Source organism: Bos indicus x Bos taurus, chromosome X (assembly GCF_003369695.1).
Source record: "Bos indicus x Bos taurus breed Angus x Brahman F1 hybrid chromosome X, Bos_hybrid_MaternalHap_v2.0, whole genome shotgun sequence".
In the NCBI taxonomy this organism is placed as follows: Eukaryota; Metazoa; Chordata; class Mammalia; order Artiodactyla; family Bovidae; genus Bos; species Bos indicus x Bos taurus.
Window position 1 is genome coordinate 127134758 of NC_040105.1, and position 16596 is coordinate 127151353.

At 46.1% G+C, this 16596-nt stretch overlaps 1 long non-coding RNA gene across 3 annotated transcripts; it reads left to right on the forward strand.

The window, feature by feature from the left end:
• The first annotated feature begins 234 nt into the window (after window positions 1-234).
• Window positions 235-16224, forward strand: LOC113887463. Of its 3 annotated transcripts, XR_003509748.1 has the most exons (4): window positions 235-2768; window positions 3305-3390; window positions 11056-11177; window positions 14949-16224. It is a non-coding gene; the product is annotated as an uncharacterized LOC113887463 (long non-coding RNA). The 3 variants fall into 3 exon arrangements; XR_003509746.1 differs by having other exon boundaries at window positions 235-3390; XR_003509747.1 differs by lacking the exon at window positions 14949-16224 and adding an exon at window positions 11608-12262 and having other exon boundaries at window positions 235-3390.
• The last annotated feature ends 372 nt before the right edge of the window (window positions 16225-16596 follow it).

Below are 16596 nucleotides of genomic sequence, written 5' to 3' on the forward strand. Positions count from 1 at the left end.
AGATCTTCTCCATCTTGGCTGCAAAGAATACAATCAATCTGATTTCAGGGTTGACCATCCAGTGAACTCCATGTGTATAGTCATCTCTTGTGTTCTTGGAAGAGGGTGTTTGCTATGACCAGTGCGTTTTCTTGGCAGAACTCTATTAGCCTTTGTCCTGCTTCATTCTGTACTCCAAGGCCAAATTTGCCTGTTACTCCAGGTGTTTCTTGACTTGCTACTTTGGCATTCCAGTCCCCTATAATGAAAAGGACATCTTTGGGGGGGTGTTATTTCTAGAAGGTCTTGTACATAACCTCACAGAGGTGTATTTTCAAAGTGTTCTTAGTGCCTCCTTTGAAAGAGGTTGCCAAAGAACAAAGTATTACCATGATGACCAGTCCTTTTGGGTGGGGGCGGGGAAGTTGTCCTTTCTACGAATACTGGGACCAAAACAAAAACCAATATTCAGAACCTGCTCAGAACGCTAGTCCATATCACGTTACCACTTCTAACTCAGATGGTGTCAAGCCATGCCTTATTTATCATCATGTCAACACAAATAATCAATAAACGATCTGTAACAGGAATAGAAATAGAAAAGAGTTTTCTTTGAACCAAACTAAGGACTATAGCCTAGGGAAAAACTTATCAGTAACTCTCAGAAGCTGTGCTGGAGAAGCATGGTTTTCATCACAGCTTTGTATCTTTTCAGAACAAAGAACCATCAAACAGCAACATGCAGGGGTACATTCCTTCAAGATTTCAAAAGGGATAGATTAGCACGTACAAGAGAGAATCAGTAGGACCTTGGTATCTGGGAAGAAAAACTTATCTTTAAAGGAATACTAGCATAAGCATCATAGGAGAGGGTAGCATTTATCCCTACCTTCAAAGTGGACATACTTTACTTCTGGATAATGAATTCTTTTCTTAAGGGCTAAAGCAGATGTACACTGCATGATAAACAGGTCATAAGACAGGCTGTTCTAGTTAGCATAAAGTTCAAGCTAAATCACATATAAGCCAGAATGATTTCCCAATACCTCAATTGTGAAAATTTCTTCCTTCAGTCACAAAGTTGTACTGATCCCAAACAGTGGTCTCAAACTCTAATCCTGCATCTCAACTTTGCACAACATTCAAGTTGTGGGCTATATGCTTATTTTCTCCTCTACCCTCCTGGAGGTAGAAAGGAGATTCCATTTATTTTCTACTCCTCTTAGGATATGGAGAGAGCACACTGAGCTGAAATTCTAACCCCTTGCAATTCCGCAGATGTTTCCTTTACACCCATTTTTGATTGTGTCCACCCTAGGGGATTAGAAGGGATTCATACACCTTGAGTAAGCACATGCCTTCCATACTGACTTTGTTTCTATATATTGGCTCATGGCTTTTTATGAGTCCATATTCTGCTTGTGGGAGTCTGCTTCTAGGTATTGGCTCATATTTCCACATACAGACTGTGGTAAATTGACTGAAAAAAAGGCCACAGCAATTCCTCCTGTTCCTGGATGTGCAGCCCTTTGCTTATATGTTGAAGGCAGAGCTGAGGATTTGCTGATGGAGTTAGTGTGGGACATGAAAGAAACAGAGGAGTCAAGGAGGATGCCAAGGTGCTTGGCCTAAGCAATATGAAGAAAATAACTTTCATTTACAAAGGGGAAGAAGACAAGAGGAAGAACAGAGTTGGGAGGGGCAATAAAGCAGTCAGTGAGGAAAACCTTCATGAATACCAAACCTATTTTTTTTTTAAAAGTAAACTTATAAAATCCGAAAAACTAAGATTCCCTTAAATGTTCCTATATATATGCAATATATTAAGTAAGAGTTCAACTAAAATCCCAACTCCAAACAGGTGAGTTAATTACATATTTTCATTTGGAACAAGAGTCACATCCCCTTCGGGTTGAGCTATTGTGGGTATCCAGGGAAGCTGACCTGTAGCACTGTCTCATAAAAACACATGATTTGTGAAAGAAATTGGAGTGCCATTGCCCTAAGTAAACAGTGAATTATGTGCATATATGTGATGATGATGTCAGAGAAAGTAACTTAATGATCTGAGTGTTAATTTGATTTTCTGGTATTGGTAATAGACTAAAAGCAAATGCCTCTGGTAACATCAGATACCCCTTCATTTTTATCTTTTCAAAGCTGATGCAGATGACCAGATGATTATTTTCTTTCAGTCTTTTAATATAGAAAATTAAGAGATTTCTTAGCATTCAACCTTGCTTACATTCCCTGGTCACGGTGCACTCTTTGAACATGCAGCTCTGGATTATGCTGGCTAGTGTTTGGGGCTTTCCCATTAATGATGCAGGCAACATCTGCAGCGTAGGTGCCAATAATCTGTCTGAGAGATGCATGAATAAGCAGGGAAATGTGTTCACAGAACCTCATGCAAGCCAAGGAACTCAGAAGGCCAAGTGAGTGGCGGGCTCAGCAGGGAGGGTGGGCACCTGGCTGACTCTGCTCCAAGTGCAGAGGGCCTCGCCCCCATCCTGTAAGATGCAGAGTCCTGGGCCCTGGCCCCTGCCCTTCACCCACTGCCCGCCTGGGGAAACCTAGGCCCTGCCCCTCGTTTCTGATCCCGCCTCCTTATGGCCATTAGCCCCGCCCATCCGCAGCCCTCTTCTCCCGCCCCTTCAGTCCTAGCTCCGCCTCCACATTGCGCCTGCGCACTTGCAACCATCTGCTCGAGCGCAGGGCCTGCGCAGGCGCCAGTAGGGCTCTCAGCCCTGCCCACCCCGGCCCTGGGCCCGCCTCCATGGAAACCGCAGGTGAGGCTTGGTGTGTCAATTAAGATCAGAATGGTAGTGGGATTTCATGGTGTTTGGCAGTCTAAATGCAAATGCCTCAGGTAAAATCATACCCACTGACCTGAAATAGGGCCAATGGGAGATGGCTTACAGTCTTTTGTGACACTCGTTCTGTAGCAGGAGAGGATAATTAAGGGATACAAAGTTCCAGCTGCAATTAGAGAAAAAGAGAAGTGATCTGAGCTTTGCATCCTGATGAACCTCTGGGGCAGGAAATGAGACACTGAAGCTTGAGGCCCTCTAGACTGAACGGCAAGAACAGAATTGCTGCCACCTTCAGCCCAAGATCTTTATGACACCCAGCCACCCTGAAGAACTACAGGCAGAACACACTGCCAGTCTTACTCTCCTTTCCTGTGGGGATGGGGGGGGGGGGGTGTAACTGACCACAGTAGGGCTATTTGCTGGGAAAATGTTTTTTTTTTTTTTTTCATATTTACTAATTTGGCGGCGCTGGGTCTTATTTGTGGCATGTGGAATCTATTTTCCGAGCCAAGGATCGAACATGGGCCCCCTGCATTGGAAGCATGGAGTCTCAGCCACTGGACCACCGGGGAAGTCCCTGCTGAAATGTTTAAACTTGGTAAGTTATACGTAAGACCTGCAATTTTAGTTAATTGCATTTCTAATTCCAGTTAGAACTGGAAAGTGTATCCATATGTTTAAAGAATAAACAATGCCAAAAAACTCTACCCACTTAGCTAATTTAATTCTGCTATTACAAAATCTTTATAAGACCTAATGGTGTGGCATAATAAAAGATGTCTCAGGCACAAGGGACCGAGATTCTAATGCAGGCTTCAGCAGGAATTAATTGTGTGCTTGCTGCTTCTAGTTTGGTCCTACCGACTTCTCAACTAATCTTCTCTGAAACCATGCTGGTCACCCTACCTCTCCTTGCCCTTGGGAATATCAGAAGATTTCTCCACGATCCCCAAATATGCATTCATGGCCTTCATGAAGTGGCTAAAAGTATCACTTCTCATAGGGAGGTGTTAGATCACCTGCTACCTTTAGGGGATTGGGCTTCCCAGGTGGCTTGGATGATAAAGAATCTGCCTGTAATGCAGGAGAGCAGGGTTCGATCCCTGGGTCAGGCAGATCCCCTGGGGAAGGGAATGGCAACCCACTCCAGTATTCTTGCCTGGAAAATCCCATGGACAGAGGAGCCTGGCGGGCTACAGTCCATGCGGTCGAACAGAGTCGGACATGAATGACTGACTAACATTAAGGGGAATACTTCCCTGAACAAAGGGGCGAGCTTAACAAAGAGGGGAACTTTTAGCATGGCCTGGAGACCCCATCCCTTTGCCACCCACTCCTGTTCTTAACACATCAGCCTTCAGAGCTTAATGCTCCGCCCTGGTTCAGGTGACAATGCCCATGAGAGAGCCGCAGCTTCCTTGATCATGCTGGTGTTCATTGTGAGTAAGAAACACATACAAGTGAGATCTTCTGAAGCAAATGGATTTTATTGGCAGAACACAAGTATTTAACAAAATACAAGAAACTTAAGCAACAAATACATTTTAAAGACACAGAAATGAGGCTAGCTCAGGGAAACTCAGCAGTATGTCTTTCTCTCTCTCTTTTTTTTTTTTTTGGCCATGCAATGCAGCATGTGGGATCTTAGTTCGCCCACCAGGGATTGAACCCCTCCCCTCTATATTCGAAGCACGGAGTCTTAACCACTGGACTGCTGGGGAAGTCCCAACAGTATGTCTTTTTACATTCTCTTCAGTAAAGGTTACTAGTGAACCTTTGCAGGCTCTCACTCATTCTTGTGGGTCTAGTCCCAAACTATAGCAAAAGTATTACTGGCTCAAATAGGATAAGATGAAAAGTATACCAAACCAAGTAGCTTCGCCAGGAAACTCAGTGACACAGAAAATAGAAGGCTGTGGGAAGGTTTGAGAGAAAAAGAGGCCTGCTAGAGAGACCAATGAGCCTGAGACAGGGCCTTCCACCCTGTGGAATACAAATACAGCGCACACACATGTTGACATGCCCCCATGGGTACACAATTTTTAAAGATTTCTTGAGTAAGCACAAAAGCATATATTACAGAAAATGAAAACAACCCAAAGTCCAAGCCATTCCCAAAGGCACAATACCCAAAGTCAATTTCTGGTCAAATGACCACTCGCTGATGTCACAGGGTCACTCCTTGAGCCGAAGTCCTCCACATGAAGTTGACGACTTCTGTAGAACTGCTGTGATTCTATGAAATTCAAAACCCTACGGACTAAAGGTTAACCTTATACACCACTAATGCAAATACTATGTATCCATAGAAAAACCAAGGCAAAACCAGAATACAGAAGCTGTAAATGGCATTACCCATTTCCCCAAGGAGAAACAGTCTTCCCTCTCAGTTCTAAAGTCTAAAAACACTTGGGGGTGGGCATTCATTTGTGATCATGGAAGAGTCTTTTTTATTATGTTTTTAAACCCCTTCATTGAGGTATGAGGAATGACTGACATACAAAAATATAGTACACATTTAAGGTATACAATCTAATGAGTCTGGAGATAGTTTACATCCATAAAGCATCTCCATAATCTATATCATAAACACACCCATCCACTCTGAAGTTTCATTCCACCTTCGTAATTTATTGTTATATGGTAATAAAAACATGACGGAATAAGACCTACCCTCTTAGCCTTTCCAGTACACATCAGTTCTGGGGTCCGGAGGAGATGCCCAGGTGCTTGGTTCCTAGCTTTAACTATATCCTATATCCTGTAGCTCAGTACTCTGACAATCTACTAGAGGAAAATCTACAACAGGCCTTTCAGCATTCTGGAAGGTGCTCTGTCTGACTGATTGGGAGAGGCTGAGTAAACCAGTGAATCTCCTTAGGATTCACTGAAGTGATCCCACTGCTGTTCCTTTCCAAAGCTGATGAGAAGTAGGACAGTAGGCTTGCACATGAATAAGGAGAGGCGAAGGAAGCTCAGAAAGCCAACCCAAATCTAAACTGTGAGGTGGCCTGGCTGGCGACGCTCAGTAACCCATTTTGTGTGTGTGCTGGAGTCAGCATAGTGGACTGGGAGGGCAAATTCAAGTCCAGACGGATGAAGAGACCATTCACATTGTACAGGAATGCACCTATTTTGCTCATTCTGTCCACTCTTTTGGACAGAGCTGCACACTACAATTCCATAACTAAAACTCTGCAGGATCTGAGTCCTTGCCTCCTACCAAATATTCGAGCAGGTCCTGTGCACCACAAGACACAGAAATCGGCCCTCTGCCAATTGGAGATCAAATCTCTGCTCCTTCAGAGCTCTTGAGAAAGGGATGGTGAGAGATGACGTTCAGCTCCACTTGCAAGCAGACTGCTGACATCAGCAGAGCGATTTAAACCATCTCTAAACAAGGTTTGTGGTTTTAATCCTCATCCTGAGTGATCCTATTGATCACAGAGAATTCCCCCTGAGGACATATGTATGGGTAAAAAGCTCCTAGAGGATAAGCAGTCGCTCATACTTTTTACTTGTCCTTCAGGAGCTCTTTCCACAAGTTCCTCTTGAGGAAGTTCTCTGCACAGGTCTGACTATGGCTAGGACTTTGGAATCAGCACTTGGAGGGAGGGTGAAGATACCCAGGGGTATCTCACGGGGAGCACATTGTAAGGGAAACTAAAATAAGGAAAATGAAACTGCTCATGCTGAAAAGGGACAAGACATTCTTTCTTGCCTTTCCTAAAAAACGGTGGAATACGGGTCAGTTCTTTGTCTGACTCTGCTGCTACTAAATCACTTCAGTCGTGTCTGACTCTGTGCAACCCCGTAGACAGCAGCCCACCAGGCTCCTCTGTCCCTGGGATTCTCCAGGAAATGGGTTGCCATCTCTGACTCTCTGCAATGTATGCAAATCTTTTCTGTAAGTTAAATAAGCCTCTTGGTAATCTGAGAAACCAAGAGTGTTCCGTCAGGGACCTGGCAGCAAAAGCAGTGACCAAGAGCCCATAAAGCTACAGGAAAAGGGCAGAAAATATCGCTGCAGAAAAACAATCAATAGTGTAAGCAACAGCAGTTCCTTCTCAGAACTCCCTTAGATTACATACTGTGCAACAGTACAGCAGGACAGAGAGCTCCCCTTCCACAACAGCTGTTTTCCACGGGTCTAGGCCACACAGAACAAGGAAGAGACAGCCAAGCCTTCACTTGCAGACAAAATCACAATTCACTTGGGAAAATGGACAATAATCCTGTTCCCGTAGTAAATGTCTTAGTTTACAAGAAACCCGTATTTTCTTATAGTATACCCATCAGGGTCCATTATTATCTTCTGTCCCTCAGCTGTGCTAACCCAAAGGAAGGCCACAAGAATGGAGAAAGGAGACAGGAAAAGAGCCCTGAACCCACAATGCCCACCACAGTCGTCACACCAGAGACCGTTGTCCTCCCCACTGTCAGTCTTTCCTTATACTCTCAGAGCCTCCTCCTCATAGCCCTGCTGGGCCCAAATTTCCCTAATCAAGAGAAAGCAAAAGCCTGAAATGGGGAAACCATGGGACCTTTTCCCTCCCCACGTTGAGCTCCCCTTTCCTCTCCCCGACTCCAGTAGCACACCACCACAAACAATGCAGAACTGTCCCTCCACTGTTGTACCAACACCACTTTCTTCCTTCAGAATGCAGAGAAGGCCCCTTGAGGCAATGTCACCCCCATCAACAGGAAGACCCAAATGGAAGAGAAGCCACCAGCAGCCAGCCTTTCTGCTAGAAAGGCTTTCTAGCAGACACACAGAGGGGAGAGAGAGCCACAGCCTGGGGGTGTAGCCCTCTCCAGCAAGAGGAATACAAGGGCTTTATGCTCCAGCTGGGGCACCTGACTCCGGAGGTTCCTGGACATCCAGACTCATCGGCATATGCGCAGAAAGAAGCAAATGGCCCCGGATTCATGGACAGTTCATTGACAAGACCCATCGGACCTCTTTCTTCCACACAATGTGCAGAGTGTGCTCAGTGGAAGAGTGCAGAAAGTGAACATGGAAAGTTCCAACCACATTCCTACAGAGTTGGGACTCCTCGGGAATCCCAATGTGCCCTTGCTCTGCACAAAGGCACAGAATTCTGACATCAGGCTACCGCCAACTTCTGCCCCTGACTCAACATTTCCCATGCCCCACATGCTGCCGTTGCCAATATGCGCCTCCTTTAGGAGTTTACCAAGGCACCTGAGGTGTGTGAGTGTTGAAGGAAGAAGTGTCTGGCTGCTAGATCACTAGAACACACCAGCAACAGCAGCTCACTTTCATGTGCCTCTTTATGGTAGTCCCAACAGAAGAGTTGAGTGGTCTACTCAACCAAGTGTAGTCACCATCAGTGGGCACCTCCCGGGAGACTCTCTCAGACTACTGCTCTAGGCCACAGTATAGGAGGGGGAAAGCTCACCTTTCCCCAGATGCTTTTGACAGCCTATGGCAGTGCATAGACTGAAGCAGGAACACAAGAATATCCCTAACAGTGAACTCCAAAATTCTGAGGAATGCTGTAACATAGGGTAAAGCCTTCATCATCAAAGTCTCACCTTTGCCACAAAGTAATCCACTCTCATGTCACACTCAGCGATGTGCACTATTATCTTCAGTCCCCATGCTACAATGATCCCAGGCAGTACCAGGGACTGAGAAATAGGTAGCAGACACTTTTGACCACAGAAAGTCCAATGCACCTTTCACACTGAGGGCCTATGTCCTCCTGTCCAGCTTTCTCCTTGTGCTCTGAGAGCAGCTCTATAGAGGGTCACTCTTCCCGGCCCCTTCCCCACCTCTAGGCTTTAGGAACCCCAACGAAGGTCCGTATGTAGTCAGTCATTCCATCTTTCCTGATCAGGGGCGTGCTTTCCCCTTTGAGCCCTAATCTCTCCAGTACTTCTCCTGAAAAGAACCGACAATCAAAAGTGGCTGAGAACTGCTCACGAAACTCATTTAGTTCAAGACTAAATTGGTACAGCTACTATGGAAAACAGTATGAAACTCCCTCAAAAAGTTAAAAACAGAACGACCGTCTAGTCCAGCAATCCCACTTGTGGTGTGTATCCAAAGGAATACCTCACACCAAGAATTTATGGAACATTAACATTCCCACGAGTGAGTAGACATTCACTGAGGTACTGTCTCATGAGCCTAAGTGACATGGCTGGCCTAGGAATGAATTCCTGGAAAGGAACCAGAAACCCAGATTCCATCTCAAATTCAGAAAAAGATTACCTTCTCTTTCCATGAAAGCCCTGATTTGTGAGACTGTCACCAATTTGAGAGTCACCTTTGTGGAATCCTCAACCTTGTGACTTATTTTTAAGTGCCCATACACAGAAGATTTACTGACTAAACCATCCATTTAGGTTTTCTTGACCCCTGCCTCCAATGAAGTCAGCTAAGATGACTTTGATGGGCAGTGGGAACAAGTGTGTATGGAAGGGCAAGAAGACCTCACGGTTATTCTTAAGTTTCACAACTGTTTTGACTAGGAAATAAGCCAGTTTTGATCATCATCATGTCACTTGGTGAAGGAACATGGGCCTAGGACAGGTTTTTCTAAGTATCTCAGGCTTCAGGTTTTCACTGAGTAGGAAACTATCACCATCCCCATCTTTCACAGCTTTAAAGTAATTTCACCAATTACAGGGATAAACAAAAAGTCTTTAAACATGCCCTCTAAAGACTACACACTTTAGTTTCCAATCACAAGGAAATGTGGATTTTCTTTTAAACCTTGGTGAATGAAATTCAGGTTCTGTGATGCCTCCTTCTGGATAAAACCCATGCTAATAGAGCAACAGAGGAGCCCGAGGTTTCTATGAAACTAGAGGTTAGAAGTGTCTCTGAATGCACCTTGGAAGAGTTCACATTTCTATTTAGCGCTTTCCCCCCACCCCAACTGTGAAAACTCTTCCACACATTTTCAACAAATTAACCACTGCCCAGGAAAGAAGTAACTTTACACAGACAATGAAAGAGAGACCTTTTCGGCACTGCCAGTTAACAAGCACCTTCTTGGTGCCTGAACTTGGTGCTGAGCCACATCAGCTTCGGCATAAGGCGTCAGAGATGGCCAGAAAAGAAAGTTGCTCAGAGCAAGGCAAAGTGTGAGTTGCTGGGCTACCTCTTGGCATCATAGCAGGATTAATGAGGCTGGTTTCCAAGAAGGCCAGTAATATCTGAGGAAGTTTGCTGGCCCTGTGAAAGGAAACAAACAAACGTTTGGTTGAAATGGGGGTCTGGACATGTAGGGAGACGAGCTAAATGAAGCCACAATGTTCTGTTCCCATATTCTTGAAATGGTGTACTAATTCCCTCTGTACCTCCTGTGTGCTGAGTGCTTTACAAAAACCATACAAGAGATATCCCTGAGAGCAAGGTTTGATTCCCATTTTGCAAATGTGGAAATTGAGGCTCAAAGATGACAGCAAGAAAGAGTCAGACTCAGACAATAAAATTTATTTTTAATGAAACACGATGTATTGTCTCAGCAACACCTGCAAAGCAAAGCAAAGCAAAAAAAAAAAAAAAAATCCCGACAAACTGTGGAAAGGTAAATATTTAATGAAGTCCTGACCCGCATATTACTTGAATTGTTAGCCTACACCTCCAGGACCCCTGCAAAGTAAATGCCCACCCACTTATAGAGGGGATAGACTGGCAGACTATCATTCTCTGCCACTCACTTGGTGTACAGGCCTCATCTTTCTCCCCTTTCCTAAAGAGAGCTGGCTTTAAATTACATTCAAATCCATGTTCCCCTACCTGAAAAAAAAAAAAAACAGCACTCCCACAGTCTCTGGATTCCTGAAGTTTGTTTTTCACAATCCCATCCAGTCCAGCCTGCTTCTGCCTGGTATTACAAGTGTCTTCCAAAAGGATAAAAAGACAGATCAGAGCTCTGATGTGAAAATGGCAAGATCAGGCTTTTTGGAAATGTGACATTCTAATAAATTCAGTACGTCTGTAATAATGGCACTCACGGTGAACTGGAAAAAGATGCCATTGACTAGTTAAAGACATTATAAACAGTGTCTGAGCAGCGCTCAGGGAGTGATCCTGACATTGTTGGAAGTTCCGATCTTAGAGACTCAGGGAAGACATTTCAACACCATGTTAAATAATGTTACAGCTGATGGGATGGATGCTACCCTCCTCCCAGCATTTGTGGCCCCACATAACATAAGGTTGCACTTACTCATCTGGCAGGTCTGGACAGCTAATTCCGGGTCCACTCTCTTCTCATTACAGGCCCATCGGCTGGCCAGTACTAGATTTTTCCATCACAGGTCCTGAAGGAAACAGTGATTATACAGATCTACAAGGAGACTTGCTTACAGATGGACAGCCTAATACAGCTGCAGGAAAATTAGGTAACTTGCAAGCTCGTAACATGAGTGGCTGGGGAAAACTTCCCCTTTCCCTTATCCACAAAACACCAAGGCAGCCAAGGGCCGTCAGCTGTCCTAACACCGCACGCAGTCCCTCAGAGCCTTACTGTCTCGTTTCACGTGGAAAATAACAGAAATACCCTCAATGGTGAAGAAAGGTCACAAAAATGGCCAAGATCAACATTTGAACCAATCCCCGGCAACGATATATCCACCCCAAACACCCTACAATAGAAAGCAGAATCAGCTCCATGGTGGCCGCCAGTCACCAGACTGTCTGGCACCCCCACCCACCCAGCCAAAAGCACCCGCCCTTCCCTCTCTTTAAGCCGCAAACACTACAAAGCATTAAGACTATAACTGGGAAGGAGGCTCCGAGACCCACATTTAAACCAAGAAAATCTTCTTCAAGTTTCAGCATGCCGTTACAATAATGCCCAACACCAAACCCGGAAGTGCCTGAGAGATCTTCTCCGCCATCCACCCAGGAGCCCGCAGACACGTCTGTCAAAGTGTCCGTCAGGACACACCATTTACCCGACTCTCCACTCACACCGCAGACAGCCAAATACGAATAAAGTTAGTAAAACTTACACTTTTGCCATTTCCGGAAAGGGAGCCGCCATGTTAAATCCTAACCGAGGAAAACGGTCTACGGAAGCCCCATAGCACAATCCAGACAGTCAGGAGCTTAGGCACGTGCTAGGGCTTCTTCCGCCTTTCACACCCCCGCCTCCCAACATCGTCATTGGTGGGCCTGCGATGATTGATGGGGACAATGGCCATTCCTCTCAGCTAGGTCTACTGGTGGGAAACTGTCCATTTCCCAAGGCCCAGCTGACGTCATGAAATCCCTGCTCGTATTCCTAAGTCTTTCTATATCCGTGTCCATCCCTCAAGGCCTAGCTCTACTTCTTAGGCCTTTGCACATTCATCATGCTTTGTTTCTTGTCATCTTAGTCTTTGGAAAGCATGAACATTCCATTTACCCGGGCCTAGATCAACTAGGTCCCCCTCCAGGAAGCCTTGGAGAAGGTGATGGCACCCCACTCCAGTACTCTTGCCTGGAAAATCCCATGGGCGGAGGAGCCTGGTAGGCTGCAGTCCATGGGGTCGTGAAGAGTTGGACACGACTGAGCGACTTCCCTCTCGCTTTTCACTTTCATGCATTGGAGAAGGAAATGGCAACCCACTCCAGTGTTCTTGCCTGGAGAATCCCAGGGACGGGGGAGCCTGGTAGGCTGCCGTCTATGGGGTCACACAGAGTCGGACAAGACTGAAGTGACTTAGAAGCCAGGAAGCCTTCCAAGTTTTACTCCTTCCAGGCAAAATGTGAGTTCTTCATATTAGATACGGACATGGAGATGTATCAGAGCAGAGATGCAGAGGACTTGTTTCTGAGCCCTGGGGTCAGATAGTACTGGGCTGTGCATGTTGTGTGGGACCCAAGGCTTGCACCTGGATATTTTGCAAGTCAGTTCAGGTTGCAGACATTTGGGGAAGACCAGGGAACACTGACAACAGGCTAACTCTTAGAAGCTTGCTAGGATTGGTACGACCGTTTTCAGGAATTTCATATCCTTTCCTGCTTTTCTATCTCTGAAAATCTTGTCCTTCCTACAAGGCCCAGGCATAAATCACTTCCCTAACTTTTTCCTGAATTCATGTTCCCACCCCAACCACAAGAGTTATTTCTCCTATTGCTATAGGAAGAAAGATATGAGGATTTCATATCTCTGCTGCAAATGTCACTAAGCTTCACAGTTATCCAAAGTGAGACTGGAAGCCCCCTTCCTTCCAGGAGGCCTCTTGCTGAGAGATTTCTGCACCTGCTCACAATTTGTGAATTGTACAAACGAGAAGGCGCAGTTCCCCTAGGCTTTACTACTTTGAGTGTTTAACTCATCTACACTCTACATGGTGTGTGGACCACAGAGGCACGGGGTCCCTTAGCTGGAATGCATGGTCACAGTGCACAGTGCTCCTAGGAAAGTGATCTAATGCTAGCACTGTCCCTCCCATGGGAAAGATCATTTGAGGCTTCGTGGTGTGCAGTGTTATGCAGCAGTCCATGATGTTGCCCTACACACTGTGACGGCTAATTTTATGTGCCAACTTGACTGGTCATGGAGCATCCAAATTAAACATTATTTCTGGTTGTATCTGTGAGGGTGTTTCTGGATGAGTCTCATTTGTATTCCTCCCTGTTCTCATTCTAAAGAATGAACACCATAACCACCTGTTTTGAGTGGCTCCAGGAACTAAGAGTGTACTTCACATTTTGTGGAACCATTGTTTTGTTGCATCCTAGATGTGCTTCTTCTAGGGAACGAGAACTTCTAAACCAGCAGAGATCAGACTTGCAGGGATACAAAGTACAAGTGTTGCAGATGGATCAGATTTATTTATGAGAGACACCACCTTTGTTTCTGCCCCTCTGTTCTGAAGCTTGCAAATCTTGGCAATGGGAGAAACAGCACCATAAATGGGTTCCTGGATCATAGTGGATATTACCTCCTAGCAGCCTGAGCTACAATGCTCCTTGCCACATGCTCCACACAGCAAGCATACCGATTCACCCTAAACGTTTTGGGCACCACAGGATCTGCTACATGATAAGAGCCAAGAGGCTGACCTAGTAGCATGGAGAGCCTGTTTTAGCTGTGGATCCACATTAGCCTGGGCGTGGTGGGAATAACAAGTGCTTTTTGAAGTCTTGGATGGTGGCCAAAATCTCTGCAATTCCCATAAGGATAAGCTACCCCATTTTACTTCCTCTATTGATAAGGAAGGTGATTCGCTCCTTCTCAACCTCATAGCTCTTTCTCCAGTGGCCAGGGAGCATGGGGCAGTAGACAGGAGATGAGAGTCTGTCTCTGCCTGGAAATTTCTGAAGTCAGGAGGTTTCCTGGAGCAGTCTATTCCAGCAGGGTGAGCAGAGACCATTATGTGGTGGATTACGGAAGAAAAGGATGGGGACAAACTGCCACACCCAGTCTTAACTCTGCATCCCTCAGAAGGTGCAGAAGATGATCTCAGTGTTTTCAGAGATAGAACCAGTTGGAGCACAGAGGTTAGAGGAAGCAACAGAACGTTAGGATAGCCCTGACACTTACCAGCCACATAGAAATAGATGACCATTCATCACCACATTTATCCTCACAGCAGTGCTTGTGTGGGAGATACATACAGCCTGGCCTTAAAAAAAGCCCTCAATAAATGGAAAAAAAAATATGCACACTCCTCTCAAGTCTTCCCCAGGCCTAAAATCCCTTGGTCTCCTATAAAACACAAAATGTGTCAATTGATTAATTATTTAATTGATACCTGCCAATCCTGTATTAGGAGTACAGATGAGAAGAAGACCCACTCCCCCACATCCAAATCTCAGCATGTTTCTCTCCTGCCTGCTGACTTGGACTTGCATACCTTGGTCAGGTAGCTCACATCTTAATGGATAAGTCATTCTTTAACACAAGTAGGTAATAATACTGAGATAAAGAGGTAAATTCCAGCTCTGATAAGAGAACAGAGAACTTTCTTTGACATCTGCATCCTGAGGAACCCCTCAGGCAGGAGGTGACACGTTGCAGCTTTGGGGGACCCCTAGACCAGGATGGCAAGATATGAGTTGTGGACACCCACAGCCTATAAAATCTTTATGAATAATCAGAGAGAGACCCGAGCCCACCCACCCAGCGGGCACATCTTCAATCAGGACAGACTGTGACACTCTTGCTTTCTTTTCCCCAGGAGGATGATTTCAATGAGCACAAGGTTTTAATGACTGCCCTCTGCCCTCCCTGCCTCGGCCACCGCACAACCAACTTGCGCCGCCTCACTCCAAGGCCATGTGAGCCTTGTGCCTGCACATGCCCGCCAGGTCTCATGGCCACGTGGAACAGGGTGGGCCTGTGGATGTCAGCACAGAAGGCAAGGTCGACGGCTTCACCCAAGAAGCAGTTCAGGCAGCCATCATCCCCATGTTGGACCAGGTCAACACCTGCCTGGACCACCTGGAGGAGAGGAATGACCACCTCCCTGGCCGCCTCCAGGAGCGCTTGAATCTAGCTGGCAGACACATCTTGAGTTCCAGCAGCTGCTCAGGGAGGCCCCAAGCGATTGGCAGCCCCTAGTGGAGCCCTCCAGGGGCCCTGGGGCCAGGCCTCAACCCTGCCTGCCTGAGCCCTCACCACCTGGCTTAGGGTGGCCTGCAGATGTCTTGGGGGATCTGCCTGCCTGGGCCATCCTTCTGGTACTTCCCTTTGTGGGCCTGGCATATCCCACCTCCTGGCATCCCCACCTAGGGTCAGGTGTGGGCCTGTGACCCACCTAACTTGCCTGCCTGCTCAACTCCTGGATGCTGCTCACTCTGCCCAGGCCTTGAGTGTTCACACTGAAGTAGTCTCCAACAGTGTGTGCACACTCACCACACATACACACATAAAAGGTCTGTAATAGTCTCAAGTTTTTATAATATGGGCAAACCTCATACAAAAGAAGGGGTTAGGCTTGATTTGGTGGATTCTAAATGGAGGCCAAATGTCCCTTTTGAGAGGGTCCTTGGCTTTATCAGGGGAGTTCGGATGCCTTCTGGCTTGACCTCAACCGCAATTACAAAAAATGCACATACTAAGCAGTGTGCAGTTGTTACCTGATGCTAAGTGTTCCTGGGAACTGGTAGAATAATCCTAGATGAGAGGGTCAGGGTCTCCCTGAGCCTTCTGAGTTTCAACCTCTGAGAAGAACCCTTTTTTCCTAACCTCCAAAAGCACTCCCTCCATTCTGTGCTAGGTACTACTGCGGGGGTGTCCTGGATCCCTTAGCAGTAGTTTTGCCTTAAAGGCAGTTTCCAGTTAGCCTCTGGAAGGTGTGTGGCTATCCTGCTTCACTCTGTAAGTTGCCAGGGTTAACTGGTACAGGTAGTTTGGGGTGAGGCCAAGAGGAAGTTTCACAAGTGTTACAAAGGATTCACCTGACCATCCTCTATTCTAAGGACTCTGGGTGTGAATAAATCATGCCTGGGAATTGAACGTGAGCTATTCCTTTGTTAGGCTAGTGTAGTGAGTAAAATGCCAGGCACTTCTGTTGGCCAGACCTAAGAATCTTTTTGGTTATAGAAATCAAATTAGGCCTGGGTGGATTATCTGTAGATTTCATTCACGGGACCTCCAAGGTTAATTACCTGTGGCCAGAGATCTGTACATGTGTTTCAGTCCACTCAGAATGCTATAACAAAATGCCACAGACTGGGTGGCTTAAATAGCTCACATTTATTTTCTCATAAGGCTGGAGCCTGAAAGCCCAAGAATAACACTGCCAGCAGGATTGGTTTCTGGTGAGACCTGTCTTCCTGGCTTGCAGATGGTCCCCTTCTCTTTGTGCCTTCACATGGTCTCTC